Source organism: Aptenodytes patagonicus, chromosome 11, assembly GCF_965638725.1.
Source record: "Aptenodytes patagonicus chromosome 11, bAptPat1.pri.cur, whole genome shotgun sequence".
In the NCBI taxonomy this organism is placed as follows: domain Eukaryota; kingdom Metazoa; phylum Chordata; class Aves; order Sphenisciformes; family Spheniscidae; genus Aptenodytes; species Aptenodytes patagonicus.
Window position 1 is genome coordinate 17,198,243 of NC_134959.1, and position 27,022 is coordinate 17,225,264.

The 27,022-nt window shown below is 40.5% G+C and overlaps 1 long non-coding RNA gene across 2 annotated transcripts; it reads right to left on the reverse strand.

Annotated features, from left to right (window-relative positions):
- Positions 1-804: 804 nt before the first annotated feature.
- On the reverse strand, positions 805-23,871 carry LOC143165682 (uncharacterized). 2 transcript variants are annotated; one of them, XR_012996295.1, is made up of 8 exons: positions 22,004-23,871; positions 21,799-21,870; positions 20,251-20,369; positions 18,677-18,789; positions 18,215-18,390; positions 16,827-16,944; positions 15,256-15,342; positions 805-5,000 (listed from the first exon to the last, which is right to left on the reverse strand). It is a non-coding gene; the product is annotated as an uncharacterized LOC143165682 (long non-coding RNA). The 2 variants fall into 2 exon arrangements; XR_012996296.1 differs by lacking the exon at positions 15,256-15,342.
- Positions 23,872-27,022: the final 3,151 nt, after the last annotated feature.

Genomic DNA, 27,022 nt, shown 5'->3' on the forward strand with positions numbered 1-27,022 from the left:
AGTTATAATACATCGTTAATAACGATCTGGGGGGAAAATCCCATTGATTTCATATTTTCTGCAAATTTTCACCTCTGGAGCAGCTCGGAGGGCGGGCTGTGCGCGGAGCAGCCGCTCTGCCGGCGGAGGCACCCGGAGGGTCAGCCCAACCTGCGGCACCGCTTCGGCTCCACGCTGCCTCTGCCAGAAACTAAAGCACTGTCAAGAAAACGCTTTCTCTGTATAATCGAACCATTCACATTTTCACACTGCAAAAATACCCGCTTTTCAGTTAGCAGGGCAGTTGTTCTCCCTCCCCCCCCCCCTCCTCTTCTACGTTCTCCTTTTGCCTTTTTCTTTTAACTAAAAAAGATACACTGCACAAGAGTTTCAAACGTCGCTACAGCTGACCTCTCAAGTAAGCCGTTTTCCAGCTAACACAGGTTACATATATTTCAGAAATGTGTGTAATTAGGGGCTTCCAGATGCTGCAGTCAGCTGGGAACTTGGCTCTGTGCTCCGATGTATAATAAACTTTTGAGACAGTCCTGGGGCGCAGCCACCCAGGGGCAGCGAGCACCAGCTATCTGGAATTGTTTTATTATCAATAGCCTGGATCACGCTATTCAATACGGACATTGCAAGTCCTGTGACTGTGTGGGTTTAGGTATGACTACTTTTGTGGACATGCTGTCAGCTCTCCCCCCCCCCCCCCCCCCCCCCCGGCTCTCTTCTCCTTTTTTTGATTTATTTTCTAATGATAATTCCCCAGAAAAAAAAAAAAAAAAGAAGGGGGGGGAGCACCAGAATTGAATCCTTCTCCATTATTACTGACAACTAATAATTGATCATTGCTCACAAACACAAGCTTTTAGCCGCATAATTGAATCGTGAGCAATACGGGTTGAGCTAAAGGAAAAAGGGGGGGGAAAAAAAGAGGGAAACAGCCTCCTCCTCTCTCCCCCAAATCCCAGAGAATTGCAGTGATGGGGAACTCCCCTGCCCCCGAGATAAAAATGAACATGACTAATGCTATAACCGGCCAAGGTAGGATTATTTAATTCAATTCTTTCTTTATACATTTGCTGCCTTTTGTTTGACCTGATGGCTGGCAAATTTTTACACCTAGCTGTCCCTTTTGAGTTTATTGATGAAGGTGCTCCTGAAATGATTATCAAGAGATTTACAGCCATCACTACCCACCTACGGGAAAAGTAGTAAAATCAATCCCCCAATCAATCAGACCCCTCTGTGCATATCTTTTTAATCTGTTCTTTTAGCTGTTTTATTACAACACGAGCATTAAATATGTTTGTTTCAAATTTAACACGAATGCCTCCGAAGGACTCTGTCAATTTAGACATAAATCATGAAGTAAACAAGCTGGATGGAAAAATCCTCTTTCTCGGACAAGAGAGTTAAAAACCGAGGAATAAAAAAATACCAGCAATATCCTGCATCAGTGTATAGGCAACTGTTCTGTATGTACAGCCCACAAGGCAGAAAAAAAGCCATACAGAAAGATAAATATGCAGCACTGCAAAAGACTTTCATGCACTTTTACATGACTACACAGAGAACCTGGAGAGTGCTAGTAATTACAAATACTCTCACATCCTAAAGCTTATCATTATTTCCTCTATTTGATATTTTTTTTATAGCCGAATGTCTTCTTTGCCATGTTAAAAAAAAAGCTTGTTTTTTTATTAAATACTATACATTTGAGAAAATTTCTTGATTTCAATATTATTCTTGATCCCAAGGTATCACTCTACCCTTTATATACCTTTTTTTAGGTTAACGAAATAAATTAGAGGCTATTTCAGGTAGGCTGCTTAGGTCAGAAATCTTTCCCACCGATCTGTTCCATGGTGGTCATCACGTATGGACAGAATGAGTCTATTAGTTCTATAGACAACCAAGAATTTTATTTGATGCCACAGGGGAAGTTTTCTCTGCAAGCCACATGCCTTTACATCACAGTTTAATTTTTTTTATATATATGTATCCTAGTGTATCACAGCCAAATAAAGCCACCATGTGCCTCCACCAGCAAAACAGAAGTTTAGAAATGAAGTGACACAGATTTCTCCTTAGATACAAAATTTTAAAAACCATTCTGGGCTGCAAAGGCATCTTCCAAAGACATATTGTGATGTCTCTCATCACAGAAACAGCTCTGGGTAGAACAGAAAAAAAGAAAAAAAAAAAGACACTGAAATATGTACATGTCAAAAGAAGAGTCATGAAAAAATACATCTGATATCGGATGATGAGCTATAACTAGCTATCAGTCAAGATTTCCTCCAAACATCCTGCTTTAAGAAAAGTGCCTTTATACAGTAGGAAACGTCACAGTCACAATTGCTCTGCACCCAGGTGTCTATTCACGAGAGTCTTAGTGTAGACTTTTAAAAAATTATCATAGCTATCATTTCTTTATCAAAGCACTATTTAAAATAGTATAAAATATGGAGGTGGGAGCCATTTAAAAGCAAATGAAGGAGTAGGACTGAGGGTTGTATTTTCCAGCATATTTAAGGAAAAAAAAGTGTTCTTAAAAAAGTGTTCCCTTAGGATTTGCTTACCTTTGAAACAAAATTACACAAAAATTCTGTAGTCTGTTAAAATACAAATACAAGGCCAAAATTTCACATGGCAATTGTCTGTGAACTAGAACATACAGATGATTTTCTACAAGGTAATCATCTAACAAAGTAAGACCTGTTGTTATCACAAAAAGATTTTCACTGTCAAATCAGATTTACAGAGCGTGCATTTTTACTTACATTTTAAGGTTTCATTTATAATCTGGAGAATATGCAGTGATTACAGGATAAATATGTCTCAAACCTCAGGGGAAATGTAGCCTGTAGAGTCCCAAATTTCTTGACTGATGAAATGAACCTGACAACCCCTCTCGTTTTCATGACACATTTTTGATTCAAATACAGTGGAAGTATTTGTAAGTACATACATTTTGTTTGCATAATATTGAGGTGCCCTGATTAATGCGTGGTGTTTACAACGTGAAAATTGTCATACTTTCTGCATCAACACAAGAAGCTTGGCTTGGCAGCCGCTAGTTGCAATAAAGTAAATGCCTCATGAATAACGTTCTGCTTTCCATGCCTGAGCTAAGTAAGAGTCCTCACAATCCACCTTTTGCCCCCGCTTTGGGCCAGCCTGTTAATAGAATTGGTCTGCAATAGCAGTGTGCAAAATTTATCCCTCTGAATGTAAATACGTTTGCTCACAGACTTGCACATGCATTACCTGCGCCTTGTGGGGAGCCCATTGCGTCGTGGAGCCGTCTGATCCCCCAGCTGCATTTTTGCAGTTTTCTTTTCTTCCCATTAGTGATCATTTAAGGTTCAGATGGCAACAACAGCCATCACCTACCTCAAAAGGTAACTCCAGGAGTTTCTGATTTCTTAAAATAATTCTGCAGCAGGCAAGAGGGAGAAGAGTTGAGCACTAAGCTGCCAGCCAGCTCTTACTGAACTATCAGCAGATACTACATCAGTGACCCAGAGATAGCCTTGAAAACTACTGCTCCATAAACCCAAGATCCTACAGTTGCCACCTAGAAGATGAAACTCGCTATTTTATTTCCTTCCCTAAGAGAAGCTCAAGTCACAAGATTCAAAAAAGCAATCCTCAAAAAGAGACTTTAAAAAGACAACATCCTTCCTCACAAATCCAGAAACCAGATTTGGGTTTAGAAAAATTGTTTCCATCCTTTAATGCTTATATGGTAAGCTTGGACTTCCAGCATGGCTGTGCAAACTATTTCTTGAATCTCACCCTGATTTACATATTCTGTGTTACAGTCCTTCTTCACAGAACTTCAAATACCATCTCAAACGGAGTGTCCAGGATTGCAGAACACGTTTATTTGCATGTTGTATGCAGCTTTCTGCAGTCTAGCCGGCTCTCCCCAGGACTGTACACAATCATTAAGCTAATCTGAGCTTGCTCCTGCCCACTGACACCACAGAAGCACTGCCCAAATAAGAATTTAAAGCTTGAGTAAGTTTTAGATCATACTAAAGGCACTTGGTGCAAAATCATACATGCAAAGACAAAGGTAGCCCCAGTCTGTACTGGTTCAGCAATTCAACCATCATTATGTCATGTACGTACTGCAACAGGCAGAGCAAAAGGGGAAGAATCATACTTGAATATAAGACAACATAGCACATCTAGGAAGAACTTACACCAAACATCAGTGCTTATTCTACATCCATTTGTAAAGCTGCAGGATACATCATATACTCACTTCTGAGACCGTGAAAAGCCACTTTTTTTGTCCTCAGAAGTTTGCAATGCAAGTGCCCAATCCTAAACACGTTATTGGTGAAATTCATCCTTGTGCAGGAAGCAGAGCACTGACAGGGTAGCATGGGCAGTGTTTCAGTCTAGAACTGCACATGAGCAAATTTCCAGCAGGGGCTAACTGTGATGATCAAATATGTTGTTTCTGGCCACTGTCTGTCACTGCCCCATGCCTGGAAGACACTGTCCCCCCAGCTGAGCTGGGGCAATTGGCGGGTGGGCTCTCCCAGTCTGTGTTGCTCTAGCATTAGCAAAAATGTTTGGATGGCATCCTCCGCCAGCAAGGGATGGAAATCTCCTGCATGGGGCAACACTGCGTGGTATGGTAACTTCTTAAGCTGTTAGAGCTGTTTACAAATAAAATATGCGTCTAAGCTCCCCGTCTATACAAACTGATTTCTGAGGAGCTGTAGTTGTGTGAGTGTGCCAGATCAGGCCCATTACTAGCTTCAGATGAGCGTCAACAACAGTTACATAGAAAACAGATCTAGAGAAGGCACCAGTGACAACGATTAGCGTGTAAATAACATACCTCTTAGTAAGATGTCTTTTGTTAATACCTTTAGTTGACAGTTGCATACCTTTGCACTCCCATACATTTTAGGGCTTGAAGTCACTCGCTCTATCTCTAAATTTTACTCAACCTGGCTTCTTCTGCAGTTGAAGCAGCTTCCATTTTTATGCTGCATGAAAGCACAAGCAAGGCTATAATACATAAGAATAAGTGTTTCATGAAAATATAGAGCCAAATGCATTATAAATGTACTGAATTAAGTGGAATTAAACAAAGAATAAATATAGTTCATTCCCTCCTCCCTCTTCAGTACTGTCCTCTCTGACACTGTACATGTAATCTCACAACACAGTAACATTGCTGCACTCACTCTGTTCAAGCAATAGCATTCACTTACTCTGTTTCACTCCTAGAATTTTCTAATAGCAAAATTCAATTTCAGCCAGTGCTGCTCTCCAAGGGCTGCCAGACCTGCTGCTCCTTTGCCCCACTGGTAATGGATTGCTCTAAAGTAAGACAAGACCTGCCCGTGTTCAGTGATGGGAGTCACACTGAGCTGAAGCAATTAGGTAAACTCAGTGCAAAGGTAAAAAGTGAGATGGACGTGAGCCTAATGGGTGAGAGATAGGTAAATCTACAGGGCAGCTCAGGGCCAGTGCTGCCACCACCAGCCACCACCACCAGCAGAGCATGCAGCTGCCTAGGGCTGCAAAATGTTTAGCAACACTTCCTTGTGCTAGTGACTGCGCCTTGTGAGGGGCCTACGTTTAATGTTTTGCCTAGAGCAACAAAATCCTGTAACTAGCGCTGGTTGCCATATTCAGGGGAGCCTGCAGGAATTGCTTGCTGGTGACTGGGAAAGCACGCGCTGCTTCTCTAAGCAAAACAACTATGACATTTTAGGAGTACAGCTCCTTAAACCACCTGTTCAAATCTGCTCATCACAGGTAATCTTGGCTCTTCAAGGGGATTACTCAAAGACAATATAAATACTAAATAACGAAAGACAAAAACTTTTACTGGCAATTTGCATCTATGTTTTGTGGTAGCACACAATTATTTTTGCAGTAATTGTAACTGGTGACACACTACAGAAAGTTCTCATGGGATTGACTCTCCTTTCAGAAATGAACTGTAGACTGTGTTTTACATTTCTTATTATTCTGCTTCCTTATTGTCATTCTCATAAAATCAATCAAAGCGATAACTGGAATGTCTAGAAACAGCCAGAATTTAATCTGGAAAAATTATACACAAGTATATCAGCAGTGGAAGTGTATCTGCTTAAAGGAGCTATGTATCACTACAGCGAATGCAATGTTCTGTGCTTGAAGCATTGGCGCATATCTACAAGATTATACTAATTTCAGTGTAGAAAGATGGCATTATGGAATAGTGCTTGGAAACATGCATGTTATAAAATGAAAAATAAATATATGCTACAAATTTTGAAATTAATTGAAAATACTTTCATTTTATGACACAGCATATTGCAGATGTTTACATTGTATTCATTAAATATTAGCAATAAACCCTAATCTTACCCCAAATTTTGCTAGGCCCAAGACTTTGGGGAAATCCAGGTGTCAGCACAAACTTTGTAGCTCAGGCACATGACTGAATTTGTCTAGCTATCGGTAAAGCAGCACAGACCTTTCCAGTGTTTCTAAATACAATCTTTTTATAGGTCCCTTTCCAACTGGTGTATGAAAAGCCCTTTTTACGTGGGATATACACTCTTTTCTAGGGTGGAAGAGAGATCAGTTCCCTTCTTTGAATGATCGAACTAGGTTCGAAGGGGGAAGGGGATAAAACCAGCCTCGCTAGAGATGAGCCTCGGGGTGGCATGCCAATGCTGGGGGCGAAATCGATAGCCCAGCTCAAGTGCATCTACACCAATGCACGCACCATGGGCGGCAAACAGGAGGAGCTGGAAGCCATCATGCAGCGGGAGAGATATGACTTAAGTCGCCATCACAGAAACATGGTGGGGTGACTCTCACGATTGGAGTGCTGCAATGGATGGCTATAAACTCTTCAGAAGGGACAGGCGAGGAAGGAGAGGCGGTGGGGTGGCCCTGTATGTTAGGGAGTGTTTCGATTGTCTAGAGCTCAACGATTGTGATGATGATATGGTTGAGTGTTTATGGGTAAGGATGAGGGGGAAGGCCAACGAGGCAGATATCCTGCTGGGAGTCTGTTATAGACCACCCAACCAGGATGAAGGGGCGGATGAAGCATTCTACAAGCGGCTGGCAGAAGTCTCTCAATCGCTAGCCCTTGTTCTTGTGGGGGACTTCAACTTCCCAGACATCTGCTGGAAATACAACACGGCAGAGAGGAAGCAGTCTAGGAGGTTCCTGGAGTGCGTGGAAGACAACTTCCTGACACAGCTGGTGAGTGAGCCTACCAGGGGAGGTGCCTCGCTCGACCTGCTGCTTACAAACAGAGAAGGACTGGTGGGAGATGTGGTGGTCGGAGGCCGTCTTGGGCTTAGCGACCATGAAATGATAGAACTCTTGATTCTCGGTGAAGTAAGGAGGGGGGGCAGCAAAACCACAACCATGGACTTCCGGAGGGCGGACTTTGGCCTGTTCAGGACGCTGGTTGAGAGAGTCCCGTGGGAGACGGTCCTGAAGGGCAAAGGGGTCCAGGAAGGCTGGACGTTCTCCAAGAAGGAAGTCTTAAAGGCGCAGGAGCAGGCTGTCCCCATACGCCGTAAGAAGAACAGGCGGGGAAGACGACTGGCCTGGCTGAACAGGGAGCTCTTGCTGGGACTCAGGAAAAAAAGGAGAGTTTACCGCTTGTGGGAGAAGGGGCAGGCGACTCAAGAAGAGTACAGGGATCTCGTTAGGTCGTGCAGAGAGGACATTAGAAAGGCAAAAGCCCAGCTAGAACACAATCTGGCTGCTGTCGTTAGGGACAACAAATGTTTTTACAAATATATTAATGACAAGAAGAGAGCCAAGGAGAATCTCCATCCTTTATTGGATGCGGGGGGGAACATTGTCACCGAGGATGAGGAAAAGGCTGAGGTACTTAATGCCTTCTTTGCCTCAGTCTTTAACAGGCAGACCAGTTATCCTCAGGGTACTTGGCCCCCCGAGCTGGAAGACAGGGACGGCGAGCAGGATGAACCCCCCATAATCCAAGAGGAAGCAGTCAATGACCTGCTACGCCACCTGGATGCTCATGAGTTTATGGGGCCGGATGGGATCCACCCGAGAGTGCTGAGGGAGCTGGCGGAGGTGCTCGCCAAGCTGCTCTCCATCATTTATCAGCAGTCCTGGTTAACGGGGGAGGTCCCGGATGACTGGAGGCTTGCCAATGTGATGCCCACCTACAAGAAGGGCCGGAAGGAGGATCCGGGGAACTACAGGCCTGTCAGCCTGACCTCGGTGCCGGGGAAGACTATGGAGCGGTTCATCTTGAGGGCACTCACAAGGCATGAGCAGGACAACCAGGGGATCAGGCCCAGCCAGCACGGGTTCATGAGAGGCAGGTCCTGCTTGACCAACCTGATCTCCTTCTATGACCAGGTGACCCGCCTAGTGGATGAGGGAAAGGCTGTGGATGTGGTCTACCTGGACTTCAGCAAGGCCTTTGACACCGTCTCCCACAGCATTCTCCTAGAGAAGCTGGCGGCTCATGGCTTAGACAGGTGTACTCTGCGCTGGGTCAAAAACTGGCTGGACGGCCGGGCCCAGAGAGTTGTGGTGAATGGAGTTCAATCCAGTTGGCGGCCAGTCACGAGTGGTGTTCCCCAGGGCTCAGTTTTGGGGCCGGTCTTGTTCAATATCTTTATCAATGATCTGGATGAGGGGATCGAGTGCACCCTCAGTAAGTTTGCAGACGACACCAAGTTGGGCGGGACCGTTGATCTGCTCGAGGGTAGGAAGGCTCTGCAGAGGGACCTGGACAGGCTGGATCGATGGGCCCAGGCCAACTGTATGAGGTTCAACAAGGCCAAGTGCCGGGTCCTGCACTTCGGCCACAACAACCCCATGCAGCGCTACAGGCTTGGGGAAGAGTGGCTGGAAAGCTGCCTGGCGGAAAAGGACCTGGGGGTGCTGGTCGACAGCCGGCTGAACATGAGCCGGCAGTGTGCCCAGGCGGCCAAGAAGGCCAGTGGCATCCTGGCCTGTATCAGAAATAGTGTGGCCAGCAGGAGTAGGAAAGTGATTGTGCCCCTGTACTTGGCACTGGTGAGGCCGCACCAGTGTGAATACTGTGTTCAGTTTTGGGCCCCTCACTACAAGAAGGACGTCGAGGTGCTGGAGCGTGTCCAGAGAAGGGCAACGAAGCTGGTGAAGGGTCTGGAGAACAAGTCTTATGAGGAGTGGCTGAGGGAACTGGGGTTGTTTAGCGTGGAGAAAAGGAGGCTGAGGGGAGACCTTCTCGCTCTCTACAACTACCTGAAAGGAGGTTGTAGCGAGGTGGGTGTCAGTCTCTTCTCCCAAGTAACAAGCGATAGGACGAGAGGAAATGGCCTCAAGTTGTGCCAGGGGAGGTTTAGATTGGACGTGAGGAAAAATGTCTTTACTGAAAGAGTGGTGAAACATTGGAACAGGCTGCCCAGGGAAGTGGTTGAGTCCCCATCCCTGGAGGTATTTAAAAGACGTGTAGATGAAGCGCTTAGGGACATGGTTTAGCGGCATGGTGGTGCTGGGTTGACGGTTGGACTCGATGATCTTGGAGGTCTTTTCCAACCTTAATGATTCTATGATTCTATGATTCTATTCTATGATTTCTTATTCTGAACTGCAGAGACCATGCTGGAGGAGTTGAGGCATTGGCTCACCAAACAGGAGAGGATACAGGTGAGATACTGCTTTCTATAGCATATAAGGCTCTTTCTACACTAAAGACACCCCTTTGACTGCCAATCCTGGTCCGCATTTAGGTAGGTAAGTCTTCAGTGGTGGAGCCACATGGCCAAGGACCAGGGCAAAAACTGCCTTGGAGGCATTTGGCCTCAGTGCTCCAGTGGTCCCGTTTGCCTGTGGATCCTATGATTTCAGGATGTCCAGGAGGTTTGTGTGTAAAACTTGTCATCCTCTTAGAAGAATACAAAGGAAATTTTGTAAAGTTTCCCTCAAAGCATTTTTTCAAACCACGTGGATGTTACTGGAAAGGGATTTAGTCTATCCCAATAAACACACTTGCACTTTTCAATACATAGCACACAAATTTATCAAGTGGCTCAACTGCAATGCATTCTAAGTTCCTTGAAAATTAAAGGCTCGACCAGTTGATCTTTCAAGGTCCCTTCCAACCTGGGCTATTCTATGATTCTATGACAGGGCAACACAATTTTACATTGGGCTATACTATTTGCATATTTACTGCTTTATGATATCTTTCCAAATCAAATAATCAATATAATTTGGACTTTATTGTGGAAAGAATGAAGCTGCTTGACTGACACATGATGGTGTATTAACTGCATTAGAAGCTCTGGCTCTTTTATTTCTCTTTCACTCAGAAAAGGGCAAAAAAATCTGGATTTGTTCTGTACAAAATTGCAGTACTGCAGGCTAAAACTTTCCTTCTCAATCTAAAAACTTTCCTTCTCAATTTAAATTCATTTTAAATTGTTATGCTTTACAAACTTCCAAATGGGATTCTAATTGTTGACAGACATTTTACATTACATGTGTCTATCACTTTGATTTAATATGCATTTTCAATGAAATTTAAAAAAGGCCTCTAAGGTGGCAATTTAACAGCAAGACATGCTGTGAATTTTAGATATAAAAAATATCTAGTTTTCAATTTTTTTTTGTACATGTGAAAATGGCCCTCCAGGGAAAAAAAAAAAAATCAGAGAATGTCTGTGTGGCTGAATTATCAGAAGCTAAGTATCTCCAAGAATATTACCTGCTGTTTTAGTCAATCACAGTCATCAGAGGCAAACCAGGTTTTACATTTATGCAGCATTTCAGTAGTGCACTTCAAAAAGTATTAACCATGAAAGAAATAAAATGTATTTGGAAATCCTATGTCTGGTTTATTACATCTCATGACCTGATTTAATTTTCTTCTACAGAAAACCTGCATTGAAATGTCTGTAAGTAATAGGTACTTCTTGTCAACTTTGATAAGAGACATTTGAAAAGAATTCCAAATGTATTCTGAAAGATAAGAGCAAAACGAGTTTTTCTGTGTCCCTAAAAGAGTGGAAACCAGACTTAGGAGAGCATACAAGCTACAGAAGAGACCATTTCTATATCAAGACTACTTGTGAAATCATCAGAACTGTAGTTAATGTATAGGCCCTAAACTATAGACATCGACAGCACAGTGAGAACAACTCTGCAGCAACTTTTACTTAGAATGTGTTAAACAAAATATTAGCTACTTTTAAATAGTTGCATTTTCTTCATAACTTTAATACAAACATATTGGCTTTGGCTTATTTTATATAAATAGCTTTAGATCATCTTGTTTTAGTGGTCCTGCAGGGTGTCCCAAAACCTACACTTGATGGCAAGAATAAACATTCATTAAACTTCAAAGGCTGCCAAAAAGTCTAGTTATTTTGATTTAGGGGAATCATTTAAATTAATCCCTATGTTTGTGTAGAAAATATGTAATGTAATCCATTTCTCTCTCTCCAGCTTCAAGTCACTTACCATTGGGGAAAAAAAATTGCTTTACTAATGTTTCCTGTCTTGAAAAACTGGGGAAAAATGAAGACTTCGTATTTTTTTAAAGAATTCTGGCTTAGTGACATTGAGAAACAAATATTATAATACACAACTGTGTGCTTATATCTCTGCATAACTGCTGTTAAAGCTAACACACACAACAGAGTTCTTCAGTGGGAGCAGTAAAACCAGATTTTGTGTGTGTGTGTGTGTGTATATACATATATAAAAAATCTTTTTTTAACAAAAGAACCGATTACTTTTTTTTGAATGGCTTTCTGCCTTAGCACCCCAACTCAGCTGAGTACTATTCTGCTACAGAAAACTCATGGTCACCTTTGTAACTTATCTTCCTTTTTGCTAAGCCCCTCTTAAAATTGGACAGAAACTTTAATAGGATGAAGAGCTTGGTTTTTAATTTAGTTTTTACTTTAAAATTAATCCACTCCTCAGCTGAAAGGAGTACGTTGAGCATACTGTGTCAGAGGCACCGAGGAAAAAAATAGAAGGAGTAGGAGTGAGAACCTCAGCTATTGTAAATCACTGTAATGCCACTGAAGCCAATAGGACTACGTCAATTTAGACTAGCTGAGGTTGTGGCCTAATATTTGTGCTGAAATGTTGAGGCTATAGCTGTATCCCTGAGCTGTATAAATATTTGTTGAAAGCTGACTGTTAGGGTGCAGGGGGTGGATTGCTCATCAGCAAATAGTTAGGACCCTTGTCTTTTCACCTTTCTTAAGAAAACCCTTCAATTTTTGGGAGGTGGGAATTTTGCCTGGGTAAAGGGTACAGATATGATCCTTCTTACTTTGTACAGGGATTATACTGTATATAGTGAAACAGTCATTTTCATCTGGACTTTTGAACTTGCACCCGTCTGACTGTCCTACACTGATTCATGCAATGTACTGTACATGAATGACCAGTAATGTTTACAGAATGAATTAGTTTGACTCCAACTCTCTAGCCAGAAAGTAATCAAAGTGAAGAGCCAAGCTATTTCTGAAATTCCAGCTTCACTAGCTAGAAACTGCGTGCTCTGTCTCGCTAATCAGCGTATTAATGTAAAATGTACATGTTCTATACTGGAGGACAATTAATAACAGCGGTGATTCTGAGCAGTCTACACACATTAACTATTCCACCCCCACACTGCTGTTGTGTGGTGGGAAAGTCCCATTGCAGGATATGGTACAGAGACAAAAAAAAAGTGAAAATGCCTATCAGTAAGCGATTAATCTGCAAGTTGGTTTTTTTCCCCTATATTAAGTTCCCGTTAACATTTTATTTTACTTCTTTCAAAGCCAAAGTTCACAGACATTTATTCAGGAGTCTTCTTATGCAAGTATTTTTAGTAGGGTTATTCATAACTGGTGTCCCTAAAGTCTTGGACGCTCTGGTTTATTTCCTCATCAACCATCTTAATTTAAGAATTCAGCAACATCAGAACTATCTTCAGAATAATCTCATCCTATAAAACCCTTCAGCCTTTGTTAGATTTAACATAAAAATTACTATGAAAGAAAACAATGTTATTTAAGCATTTTGTTTGGGATAGTCTGAAACTCAAAATGGATCACTGAAATTTCCCTCAGAAAACCAGCCTCCTAATCTGAAAAGCACCACTTCACATAAAGCTGGAGGTGTCTCAGAGCCAAATTGTTTGCTCCTGTAAACAGTCAGAGCTCCACAGAGGGAGGATATGAAATAAGGCTCTGTTGATTTTCCAGCAGAGCATCTGAACCACTTCCCCCACCTCAGTCAGTTAAAGCAAAATTAAAAGAAGAATAAACCCTGATTAGCATGTGAGCTCTTCATTTGATGCAAATTAGCATAACTCTGCTGGATATCTGACTTAGGCAGAGTTATAACGGGACTTACCACCAAAAGATCTGGGCCAGGGTATTTTAATGGTGATTTCATGTGGGTGAGAACCTGGTTCTTCATCCTTATTCAGGCTGAAAACAAGGAATGCACTACAGAGCTATAGATCAGTTGAGAAATTGATTTTTTTTGCAGGGAGGGAGGCTAAAGAGGCTCAGTTCTTCCAAAATTAGCAACCACTAGTGTGGTGTATAGCTCAGGTCAAATGGCAAGTGACCACGATGCTGCCCAACACCTTCCCATCTACACCATAGCTGCATCCAGCCCCTGTTAGCTTTTATTTCCAGACTAAATTTGCAAATCCAGAGGAGTGGTAAAAATGAATAGTATCTGAAAAAAATAGCTTGGCAGGATATCTTTAACATTACCTAAAAATCAGAGGTTAATAAACAGTTAAATCTAGCTGTATCTTCTCTTAAGTAGTTTAAACATAAGTCAGTATTTTTGTCTTTTGTTGTCTCAGGGTTTCTACAGGAGCACAGAGAATTTCATCAATGATCTTTCCACACTTTATTGCATTATGCCTTTGTACTATTATCCATCTGTACCCTCATGTAATGTGTTATCAGCTGTATGAAAATAACTATCAGTCCCTTCACCCCAGAGCAAGTATCAATAGGAAGAGTGACAGTGGCTAGTTTGCACACTTGAAATGGTTTATTTGTTGCAATCCTGTGCACAAGATGTTTATCAGTAAGCACCAGACAGCCATGCAGAAGAAGGAGCCTTAATTCTGTCTGAGACAGCCTCTTATTGCTATTGATAGTTAGCATCAGTGTCCAGTCTGAGAAATGGAAGTGCTGCAGGCAACTTCAGTCAAGACACCCTATTGATCTACTGCTTCCTTTGCCTCCCTGAAGCTAGAGAAGAAAAATAAAAAGGGGAGGAAAAGCTTGCTGTATAAGGGGCAATGCAGCTGTCTATGACTTACCATCATTCAAAAGGGGTGTGTATGTGCATGGATATTCCTGATATTCAGTACCTCAGACAACTGTAAATCACACACACAGCCATGATAAATATAAATGTCAATGTGGTGGAAATGTCCTTTATATAAGAGGTGTCACTAGAACTACATTTTTAGCATGAAACATTTTTGCTGCTTTTTATTTTTCATTGACTTATTGTGCTTCTGTTATATCCTGTCTAACACAATCAATCTAAAGCATAATATCTGAGAGTCCTATTCATAAATAATACATATTTGGGTCATTTTCATTTGTATTCTACAATGAAGATTTACAAGCCAGAAACAAAACAAGAAACAATGTGTGGAATGCTCTTATTCAGTGGATAAGAATATATTACTGTGATCAATTAATCTGCTTTTCTCTGCATTAGGTGGACATCTTTATGGTACATCCATAAGGGTTTATAACTTAGGAGAGACAGAATCAGCTCTAAGGCTCTAACATAAAATGCCTGTACTCAGAAAAGAGAAACTTTTCCAAAGTTTTTTTTTCCAATGGGAAATGTGTTAATTTTGGCAAACTCAGCCACAGCAATACCCCGTCTACCAACATAGTATGTCACTCTGCCCTATATACTACCTCTCACGTTAAACGAAACAAAAAATTGACTACATTATACCATAGCTAAAAGTCAAAATAATAATTCTGTGGATTTCTGTAGTGCCATTCATCCAAAGATAGTCACATTCTAATACAAACCATGCAAATTCATTCTACAGAAGGGCAAATTGACACACAGAAACGTCCCAGCTCAGTTTTTATTAAGCCAAAAGTTAGTAGGCAAAATTAAGTAAAAAAAAAAAAAAAAAAATCTGTGTGCATATAAATTGCAGGAGCAAATCATAACAAGAAAGGTGAAAGACAGACTTAAATTGGTATTAGTATACCGATATCTCATATAAGAAACTACAGTCACCTGTGAAGTCACCAGTAGAGCTGGTATTCTGATGATGGGCCATGTCAGAGGAGCAGCAGTAATGGCCCAGATATTTATAAATTCGTCCTGCACAGAAGGAGCAAAAGGTAGGGCTTGGCGAGTAAAAATCAGTCAGTGTTACTTTAGGAAGGAAAGTCAGAATATGCAAGAATTTTGCAGGCAATATAAGCTGGTGAGAAAAGGTCTAGGCTGAATGGTGGGAGGGAGGACAAGGCTGGCCACTGGCGGTTTCCCCCTTTGCCTCAAGCACCGAGAGCTGCAGGCTGTGCTGTGCTCAGTGCTTCGGACTGTGGTCCTCAAAGTAGGTTATTGTATTAGTTTTTCAACTCTGGAAATTTGCTACAAGTGCATCTGAGATAAAAAGTGAAATGAGTTTTGCAACTATGGCAAAAAAGCAATTTTACATTTCATAGGCCTTTTAAAACCTCTTTCAATAGAAAATAAAAATAACAGTAAGGAAAAAAAAAAGGGCTACATTTCCATTCCCGTTTTTATAGTTTGACGTTGCAGATGTTTCTGGGTTAGAGGTGAACATGTCTTTAGGTGTCAAAAGATGCAATAACCTGAGTCAAAAATGGCCCAGTCCCCAGAACCGTGACTGTGTGCCAGAATATCCCCACCTCAGAAGCTTGCTGGCAGCAATGTGCTCCAGGTGTCTTACACTACACAGACCTGGTAGTCATTTTAATATTTTCCATGCGTATGTAAATGGTCTTAATGTGTGTTCATCAAATGTGGGAAAATCCCACAGAATTGTGTGCCATCTGTTTGTAGGTAAAAGGTCTGCTTTGCTGACAATTTAGTGTAAAATCAGAAAGCAGAATGAAAGCAAGCAAGCTTTTGTTTTGTTCTGTTTTGGTTTTATAAATCTGAGGCTTAACATCATATCAAAACCATAACAAAGTTCAAAGGTTCATTCTGTGTGGATAGAATTGTCCTTTTCAAATGTGCTAATATTACCTGAGCTCCATGGAGCTCTTAAATTTGTACCACGTGGCTACAACCTGCAACCTAGTGAAACCTTGAGCACACACAGGATTCAGCAGGACATGATGAGGGTGCAAGGGCCACATCCTGGGCAGTTGGATGCACTGGTGCCCTGGACCAGAAGCCTCTGTGAAATACTAGCTGACAGCGTTTCAACACTTCTGGTTGGCCTCAAGTGAGAAACTCAAGCTGAAGCAAAAACTAAAAAGCTTATTTAGAAAAAACATCACCTTATTTTATTTAACAACCAATACCGCATTTGCTTTTTTGTTAGAATTAAAGCCGAGTTTAATTCAATGAATATGGCAGGTGCCAATCAAAGTGTCCATCTTTATTGTTTTGGTCTGTTTTAAACAAGACTCTTGGACAAAAGGCAGTTATGTCGGAGGTCCTGAAAGCAGCTATGATATTAAAAGGAAGGCTGTGGTCACAATGATTTTCAGCATCAGTTGATAGACATCAACCAGTCATCAAAGAGGAATTTGAGACCTTTCTTGTCCTTACATTCCATGCGCTTATACTTTTCTACAAAGAACTGATAACCAGACCTGGGAAATTTATACCTGAATATGAGTCAGACGTTGTCAGAAGATGATGTCAAAGACTGTTTCAAAAGCGCGTTTTCATTATATCCCATCAGGGAGTGAGATCTTGTCTTGGGTGAAAGAAGAGTTAACGCAGCTGGCAGAGGAAAAAAACACCAGAGGAAAACAAATTGACAAAGCTAATCAAATCTGGACATATGCAGTCTAAAATCTCAAATGGGATTCAAGGTAAGCTAAAAGGACACTATAGCATCAAATGCTGTTAAACCATCCAATACAACCTGAAGAGAAGACAGAACAAAATCTCTGCAGAAACATGTGCCAGATGCTCAGCAAGGTAGGTCAGTGTATCTCCACTGAGATAGGCTTTACTGCTTTACATGGGCTTAACCCTGCCCCTAATGGCCTAAAACAGATATTTTAACCTTGCCACCAGCGTTGTACTGGGGTATAAAAGTTGAGAAAAAGAGTTTGAAAGTGCCTATGGTCAATTAATTGGGAAAACAACCAGTTCCCCACAGTATAATCTACCCCATTTGCCAAAAGAGACAAGTTTTATATGTTTCAATCAGAAAAGTGCAACTCCTCCAGTAATGTGGCTGGGACATTTACTTTGAAAATGAGGAATCTTATTTCCAAGGTCAATCTGAGGTTTCCTGGGTTCAGACTAAAATACTTTGTGGGGCCAAAGAAATATTTACTGGGTTCTAGGGAGCAGGGAGTGGATGTGTAGTTTGAACATATTTCAAGTCAGCCTGGGAGGTCTTTTTGTTTTTATATATTTGTGTCTCCTCAGACAATCTTTTTTTTTTTTCCCTGAGAAACTGGAAGTGAAGAAAAGGATGACATTTTTTGCCAGTACATTTCAGTTGGGTCATTTCCTGCATTGAACCAGAGAACCTGCATTACTGGCACCCTTTCCAGAACGTGTTTCTTTCCAGTGCATCATATGAAATTGTAGAGTCAAATTTTGCCCAAGGGCTGCCATTCCTTCTGTGTTAAACTAGAAGGAGTTTCTGTATAAAGCAATGGTTTTCTTTATGTGACCTTTGACAGTGGGAGTGTTGGGAGAATGACATTATATGTTGTAGGGCTAGTGCTAGGCGGAGCTTCGTAGGCAGTCATAAATTAAACAGCAGCATTTTACAAATGAGCTCCATAATGAGTAGGTGATTGGAAGATGTGCTACTGCATGCTGGAGATTAACATCCAAATAGAGAAACTATCACATAGCCCAGGAATGGCAGTAAAAGGTTAAAAGAAATATTCAATATTATCAATCATATTAAAAAAAAGAGAGAACTTCTTACAGCTGCCAAAGGAGCTTGGGAGAATTAATGTGTTTGTGTCAAAAAGACTGAGAACAGGTGAAATAGGACTACAGTGATTGCCAGAATCTTACTTGCCTGGAGAGATAACATTGGACATCCAGTTTAACTAGGCAGGTGCCAAGAATCCTCTTGCGGATGCTATGGAGCAGCTTTCAAATATAAGAACGTACAATGAGCCCCATCCTCTGGTTCTCTCTATGGTTTCTGAACTGCTCATTAAACCAGAGAAACCTCCAGTGAGGTGTGATGACCTGAAAACAGAGAGGAGCTAAAGAATCAATGTTTTAAGTAAAACAGCAATTATAAAAAGATCTACAGCTCCTTCCATGTAATCAGGTAAATTACCAGGAGCGGCATAAAGCACCTAAATTGCAGAAAGAGTGGAGGAAGGGGGAGTGTGGGGGGGGAAAGGTCCCTTGGGAGATATCTGATAGGATGCTTAGTCTGTGTAGAGGGCAAAAGGTTAAGTGAAAATGAGATGAAGGAATGATCAGATATAGTCAGATCAGAGGCAGTTAAATACAGGAATGTGCTAACCTAAGACAAATGTGAAGAAGCGCCGAGTGTGTTGGTGTAGCCATTCTTCAGCAGTTCAGAACCAGAGAGGGGGAATACCCAGTTCCCAATCCACATCAGTCCGAGCTGAAGCACTTCACAGCAAAGAAACAGAAGGGATAAGGACACAGGTTTAAGATTCCTCTCTGCTACTCCAGCAGTGTAAAAGGATATTAAAGTGCTTCTAATTACATCTCCACTTTTTGCAGGTCCCTTTTTACTGCTGGTGTGATATAAATCATCCTTAGTGATGAGAAAGAGAGTCATGCCTGTGCCATCTGTGGTTTTGGACAATGCAAAAGATGCTGTTTAAAGAATATGAAAACAAAAGTACTGAGAATTACTTGAAAGCTGCAAACTTTGTTGGTTGGCTAACATTTTCATGGGTCAAAGAGCTCTCCTTAGAATGGGTTTCCATAACAACAAACAACATTTGCTTAAAAGAGGTGCATAATGTAGCAAATAAATACTTGGGACACAGTCTGCATAAAACTTCATCAAATCTTGTGGTAAATCTCCATTCTTAGCCTGCTCAACAAAAATGGCCTGAGATAACAGACAGCACCAGAAAGCTCAAGAAGTATCTGTTCTGACCAAGTCTGGAAATGATCACAAGAATTTTGTTCAAAAGCCTTTGGTGGCTTACAGCCTTTAGGTGTTTCTAAGAACAGCCTTAAATTTCTAAACCCCAAGACGAAAGTTTAAATTCTTAGACACCTAATTTAGAGGTCAGTACTTTTTGTGTTTCCTCAGGAGCTTAATTAACATATACAATTAGACCTGGGAATTAGTAAGTTGGAGCTTTAACTGATCTGCTAGATGCTAATACCTGGGGAATACCCAAACCGGATTTCTGAAAATAAATTTTGGTTCTCAACAATTTTGGTGTTACAGCTTTTTGAGGGGAGAAATTGTTGTGTGTTCTTCATTAGTTCTGTAATTCACTAAATCTAGCTGAAGTTCTTATCTTTAAGACTAACACAGATCCCACGTATATTTATGTCAACCCTAAGCTACAATTAAAGAAGTGTGAGTCTGTAAATGAGGAGTTTCAAATGAAAGAGGTGGTTGAAGCATTTTGACCCTATTCAATCAGGGTCAGTTTTCCTCTGAATTATACCTGTTTCCTTGTCTAGCATTTTAGACACCTTCCAAGTGTCTATCGACAGAGTTTATAAGTGGCATTCAACAATGAAGAAGAAAGCAAGCTGCTCACAAAACCCCCCCTTTCCCCGTGTGATAAAAAGCAGCGTTCCAGAGGAAGAGACAAAAGAGTGTTTGGGTCCCAGTCGTATGTGCCTATGGGAAAGGAGTGGTGAAAAGAGGCCAACAGCTCCGGGAAACGGGGGCAGGAGGGAAGCGCACAAATCAGCTTTATCAGCTAGCAAATGATGGATGGCTAAATGCCAGCTGAGAGCATACATACAATTGAGTTTGCATTGTTGCGATTATTAAAGGTTATTTTACTATTAATTTTTTGTGGTAGGTGTTCGCACTCCTTCCTTACAGAAACCCTTGATTTTCACTTGCTAGATACTTCGATGCACTTGTCATACCCAAAAGGTGATTTCAGTTCTCGGATGCCAGGAAACCTTTCCACTGATCAAAACACAGCTGCATGGGCTTGCTTGATCTATTAATGGGTGCCACAACTCTGGGATATGTCTGTCTATACCTGTGAAAATAGATATAATTAATATAACAGATATCATATGTATATGCAAATCCAGATGGTAAAAATGACTTATAGTAAGACAAGGTTTTCATTTGCCAAACCAAATCAAGATATCTGAATCACTTAATCAAGCATATACAATCTGCACTTGGACTGCTGCTGCTGCAGTGACATCAGCATGCTCTTAATCTATTTTATTTTACATTGAGCTTGCTTTTTAATGAAAGATCATAAGAAACACCATTTTTTAAACATACTTTAATTAGCTTTTTCCAGGCTGTCACCTCTCTGCAGCCTTTAAAAAGCTCTTTCCATTATTTCCCACAAGTTGCTTGGACATACGATGTCAGACCATAGGACTACATGAATTACCATTCAGTGGACACTGATCTTAGGTATTAAAACAATGAATGAGCAACTTTCTGTCTGTTTTATATAAAATGCTTTCAGTGTAAGACAGGGAACAGAATATTTTCTTATAGATAACCTTTTTATCCATTACAGAAATGCATACCATCCCCTTTACTAACAAATAACAGAAAGAGGCAATATCTTCAGTATGCTTTATTATATTAAAATTGTAATACAAAATGTATTATCTTCTTCACTTTGACATTTATTTCCCCTTTAATGAGTCAAAACGCCTGGCCGAGAGCTCTTGACTTTAAGCACATTCTTAAGATCAGCATATTAACTGTCACATTCAGGCTAATAGGCTTGACTTATCTGTTTGAGATCTTTGTCAAACAAGACCTAAACCCCCCGATTTTAAAAAATTGATGTAAATGGAAACTTTCACTTTAGTGGCACTGGGAAGACGATAATGCTGCTTCATCATCATCATAATATGAACATTCAGTATTATGGTTTTGCTCCCAGATATCTTTATCTGTGATAAGTGCCTCTTCTCGTAATAAAAGATACTGAACAAAAAGTAGTTTAACAGAGATCTTGAAGTCTTGATTTGCAACAGTTAGTCCATTCTGAACCCTTCATTTTATTTCCTTTTGTATTGTGAGGGCAAACAAATGTTGTAGCTTTCATCATGAGCTCAAGCATTACATTTTAGCAGACCGAGCTTAAGTGCATGCAGATGGGTGTAACACCAATTTTTTTTAAGGATATTACAAAGACAACTGTAAGCAAATTAATGCAAAAACAAGAGAGCATTTTTTCATAATCTTGGGTAATTCTTAGCAAAGTTTCAAAGGACCTCAGGTTCCTCTCAGGAAACTCGATGAAACAATTGCAGGGTTTGAATTTTTTTAATTCTGACTCTTAAATCACATTAGCATGAATCACATTATCAATGCAAGGGAAATCATAAATGAAAATATACAGCAGATGTGGTTTATTTTTAAGAACAATTCTAGAATCAGATTCCTCATTAATTATGACTATTTTAATGGAAGGAGATAGAACAATCTACCTGGCACGTAGACAAAAGTCCTATCCTTTTCCTCCTTCTTAATCCAAAACAACTCTGCAGGATTTGGGGTATCTGAAAAAACAATGGTGATAGATTTTTCTGTATATACCCTTATTTTTTTCTACTAGAGGAGTGGTACATACAGTGGTTGAAATTCTCTGTGGATTTGATCTTTGCTCATAGATGGCTGAAGGGCTGTTTCTACCTTTCTCAGTGCCACTGGGTCAGAGCTCACAGGAGCGTGTCTCGGTAGGTCAGAAGTACCTCTCGCTGTCAGGGAAACGGAATGCACTCTTAAAGATTGGGTCCACCAAAGTGTTTCTATATTCAAGCTGTCTTTCAGTGGTTATGGTATTTCTGACTTCTTACTCTCTTCTTGTGAAACTGGGAGATAGTGTTCGTTTGCTTCCTTGTTTGCGTGTATGAGGAAGTGAGAGAAAAAAATATAAATTCTTTTAAGAATGAATGCCACATGAGATAATTCCATCTGCCTGCCTGATTTGGCATTTTCAACTCAGTTTCTCTTGATGACTAATCCAGCTTTTCCCAGTAATATGCACTGTTTAAGTGCTGGACATATGCTACAATAATAACAATTAGAAATAATTACTCTAATAGGGTGAACGAATAACACCAATTAGGCGGTGTGATGATGTTTCCATGACAAACTCCAGCTTTACAGAGTTGTTCATTTTTAAGCCTAAAAACTTTCTGATATCCTTTGTCAGGCAACAACGTGACTTGACCACCTCAATTAATAAACCTCTCTCGCCAGATGCATATAGTCATGGACTGTGCTCTTACTTAAGTCAAGATTTCAATCAACACCTAGTGCAGATCTAAGTTGAGGCTTAACTGTAAACACTTAGATATAATAAAGCAGATTTCCTGATTAATACTCATGAAATAATTTCATTGCCTATTTCCTGAGGAAACTTTAAAAGAATAGAAGTGTTGGTGTGCACATGTACTTAGTTACATATTGTCAAATCAAACCCTGGTTCGGAACAACACTTCAGCCTGTTAACGCCAGGCTTATTAACCTCAGTCATCAAATACAATGGACTTAGAGATGTGCCTAAACTTAAGCTTCAGTTACATTCAAAATAGAAATGCTTTACTGAACTGAGAGTTAAACTGAGGCATGCTCTTGTTCAACCACAGAGGACAGAGTTGCTTGCTGAAGGAATATGTAGGTGAAAACAGGTCTGTGCAAGAGACTAAAATATTTGGTGTCATAATTACTATTATGGAATAGTAATTATGGAATTGAATATCTATGAACCTCATCCTTAATGCTTTCGCATTAAGCTGTTCCTCCCGGCACTGTAACAGGTATTACAGTAATACTGAACAATAGAAATTAATTAGTATGATTTTAAAAAGCTTTACATGCGTTTAAAATTTAAACCATATCATACCAGTGATACTAGTAATTTTGAAGGCCCTTTGTACTTCTCACCCTTCCCCTGCTAAGACCAACAGTTCAATCAACCAACCAACCAATCTTTTTTTTTGCCTTTTGCGTGTGATTTTGTTCCTTTCTGTACCACATCTTGATTGTAGAGAGAAAGAAATTCAAGAATCATGCAGCAGATCATCAGCAAAGTTTTCAGGTCTGCTGAAACAAAATCCACAGGTCCACTGAAATAAACAACAGCTACCAATGAGTTTATGATGATTCACATATATCTGCACCATATTCTGTCAGAAGGGATGGATGCTCTTCATCCACTCCGATATAAAAATCAGGCACATCAATACGAAGTCTGGGCTTGCCTCACAATTTACGGCCACACTTTCCGTTCTGCAGCTGACCTGTGATAACCCTTTGCTCGCAGATAGGGAGAGGAAGCTGGAGGCAATAACGACCCAGAAGTCTTCCAGACCTCATGAGCAGTGCTTCCACGGTCAAAGACTTTCAGTGAGAGAGATCACTGCTTTGTTAAATTAGGGTCTTAAAACAGGAAAATGACTTGGGAAGTCACAAGTCAAAAGGATGGTGACTGTTTTTGTAAAACTCCTAACTGGGTCACCGAACACAACCACCAAGCGACCAGAGTTCTTTATTATTAACTCACCAAGATGTTTCTCCACACACATTTAATGCTTCTTGTAACCCATTAATTGTTTTCTCAAAGAGCACCCTCATCAGCCATTAGCACACCTGGTCAGAGTTGGAGGCCTGGCTGTAAAAAAGCACTTTCACAATGTTGCACAGTTGTTCCTCCTGCCTGATGTCTCTGTAACAGGCAGTTCACTGCAGCTGCTAGAGCTCACAACTTTCTCATTTGCTTGGATAGCTTCTTCATTGCCGCTTGAGCAATAGTGATATCACTGCTAGAGTATGTCAGTCACTAACATCTTGGAAACAGAGGAGGAAAAGAGACAGACTTAAAATGCCCAGATGAAATAATAACAATACGAATATTCTTATCACTTTTGACAAAAGGCTATAGTAGTTCAGAAATGAAAAGGGTCTTACAGCTCCATTGATTCGGTACTTCAATGGAGTTATGCTAGTATATATGGTGTCTCGGAGTATTAAAAAAAGGAATCAGACCGGTAACTTCTAGTTAAGTAGTGATAGTTAGGTCAGAGAATAGAATCCTGTATGTACTTCAGCAAGTCAAAATTTTACCCAGTTGATACACACTGTATAAAATACCATTTTTTTAAAAAAAATTTTGTTTGTTTGTTTTCAGTCTTAAATTTAAAAATATTTGACAAGTTCCCAAACTTGCTTGTAAAAATCCCCAAGTCACGAGCCAGTCGGATAAAAATCTGTTCATTGTAAAAAGGGAAGGGGGTAGGGTGGGGAAGGAAAGGTTTGTTGATAAGTTTGCTACACTATTAAAACGTTTAACCACAGCCTGGAGCTCAAATCAGCATTCATGGGAAGTTCCTATTTATTAGAGTATATGAAAAGTATTCGGCAAAACTATATCTTGTTTTTGAAGAACATGCACCCCAGTAATTAAGGTGTAAGACTAGATCCATTTCTCAGGAATACAGAAATGCAAGTAATAAAACCAGTCCAAAACTATGCTTCGTCCCATCTGAAGTTTCTTGAGAACATACTCCTATTCGAAATAAGCAATAAAATAACACAGGAGAAAATGGACGAGGGAGAAATCACAAAGGCATTTATCAAGATGAATCTAGGACCACATTGACTTGTCTAAATCTATATAAAGAAAATGGCCTGCAAGTCACTCTGAAAGTGATGGGAACCCATGCTTCAAACACATGTCTTGAAAGAATGTCAGAAATCTCGTTCCTCTTTTGGCTGCGGTTACAGATGCTTTCTCCAGACAGTGGGCTCACTAGTTTCAATTGTCTGGAGTACTCAGAAATACATTTTCCCCTGGAAGATAGTCTGCATATGCTTACAATAAACATTAACGAAATCAAATGACTTTCACTTCAGGATAAATACTTTCAAGTAAGTCTGTTAGAGACACTTATAGTAAATTGCTATTAATTAGTTTTTCCAATCTACTTAGGTTGTACTAATGAACACAATCACTTCTAACATATTTATACGCAGGATAAATCCTGCCTCTCTCTGTAGGCCTGTGAAAGGCCCAAGGTAAAATGGAGATATTCTGCTGCGGGAACACATGGGAGCCACTTTAGGACAGGTGAACAATCCTGCCGGTTTTCTGTGTCTCTGAACTCTGCTGGTTGAGGAACAACCAGGAGAAGCTGTCTGCGCTCACTGCCGGACAGCCGCCCTGGTGCCTGGGCTTGAGCGGGGCAAATTCTGTAGCTTTCTGGCCACAAAATGTAAAAGTTACATAACATGGAAACTCTCAGCTCTGCAAAGCCAATGAAACCACATTTTCCTATAACCGTTACTTCCCCTTTTTGCATGTTACCCGCTTGTAATGGCTTGTTATAGATTATATGATAGTATCTCTAGAGATGGGAACTTCTTTTCTTATGCTTGTGAACATAACCCAACATCAGGAGGTCCCCAGCCCTGACGGGACATTTCAGGGCATTACTGGAAGGACAGCAGTCATACTAATACCTCTCAGATCCCTTCTGCTAAGCCAAAATATGGAACAGAAGTAAGAATTAGAATTACGTCTATACCACAATTTAAAAACAATAATGTTACCTTCAGCAATTGGAAGTTGGTTACTGGAAAATCCCTACATACAGCAGAGCAAAGCTCCTGGTAATTTGCTTCACCAAGTCCTAAATAGTACTGAAATGCAATCCAATTATTTTTAGAAATTATCTGCTCTATTTTTATGTAATTTTTCTTAACAGCTCTGAATATCTAAAGAAGTACTGCAGCAGACCATAAGGCCTAGATCTAGCTGAGAAACCTGCATGCATCGCGTAAAGCATATGATTCCACAACTCATTAAGTCTAATTTATGGCATATGTAATTAAGCACCTTTGAATTGAACTCAGGTCTCCAGAGATAATAACACTTAGAACTTATATAGGGCTTTTCATCTTCAAAGTGCTTTACAAACATTAACTAATTAACAACATAATAAGACATGAAAGGCCAATGTACTTACCCATAGTGCTGCATAGCCTCTGTATAATTCAGATTTTGATGTTTTTCAATGCAAGATCCAATCTGGGTGCACAGGGAGGATTTACTTGTGGTCCCCTTCACAATCAGAAAGCATGACTTTGTACATATCATATATCTGAATTCCCAGAGGACTTCCCTTCTCTGCTATTTATTGCTGAGTCAGAAGAAACAGCTCCCAAAAGTGAAGGGAGGTGTGGAAAAGAGCAGCTCACAGCAGTCTGAGGGTGTTTCAGCTTCCTGGGCTTTGGAGCCAGAGTACTGGGGCCTACTGCAGGAAGGAGTTCCCGGAGAATTCACTGCACAAGATTTCTGGTAACACCTAAGTCCATATCCTTCCCAAGGTAAATCTAATAATAGTTACACAAAGTCTCTAGGGACTGGTTAAACTATCAGGAAGAAGAACTTATTTCAGCTCAAATACATTTTCCTGGTAAAACCTACAATGTTTTTTGCTTCTCTCTGCTCTTCTGAAAAGTCTGAAGTATCTACCCAGTTTGTTTGTTAGGTTTTGGGTTTTTTTTTTATCGCTTGGTCTAATTTACACACAAGCCTCTTGAGACAGTGTACGTTTCCTTTATTATCTCAATGAATGTTTTCTTGGTGATAGCAATGTTGCAGATGTTATATCAGGTTACTTGAATCCCTCCCGAACGTTACTAATA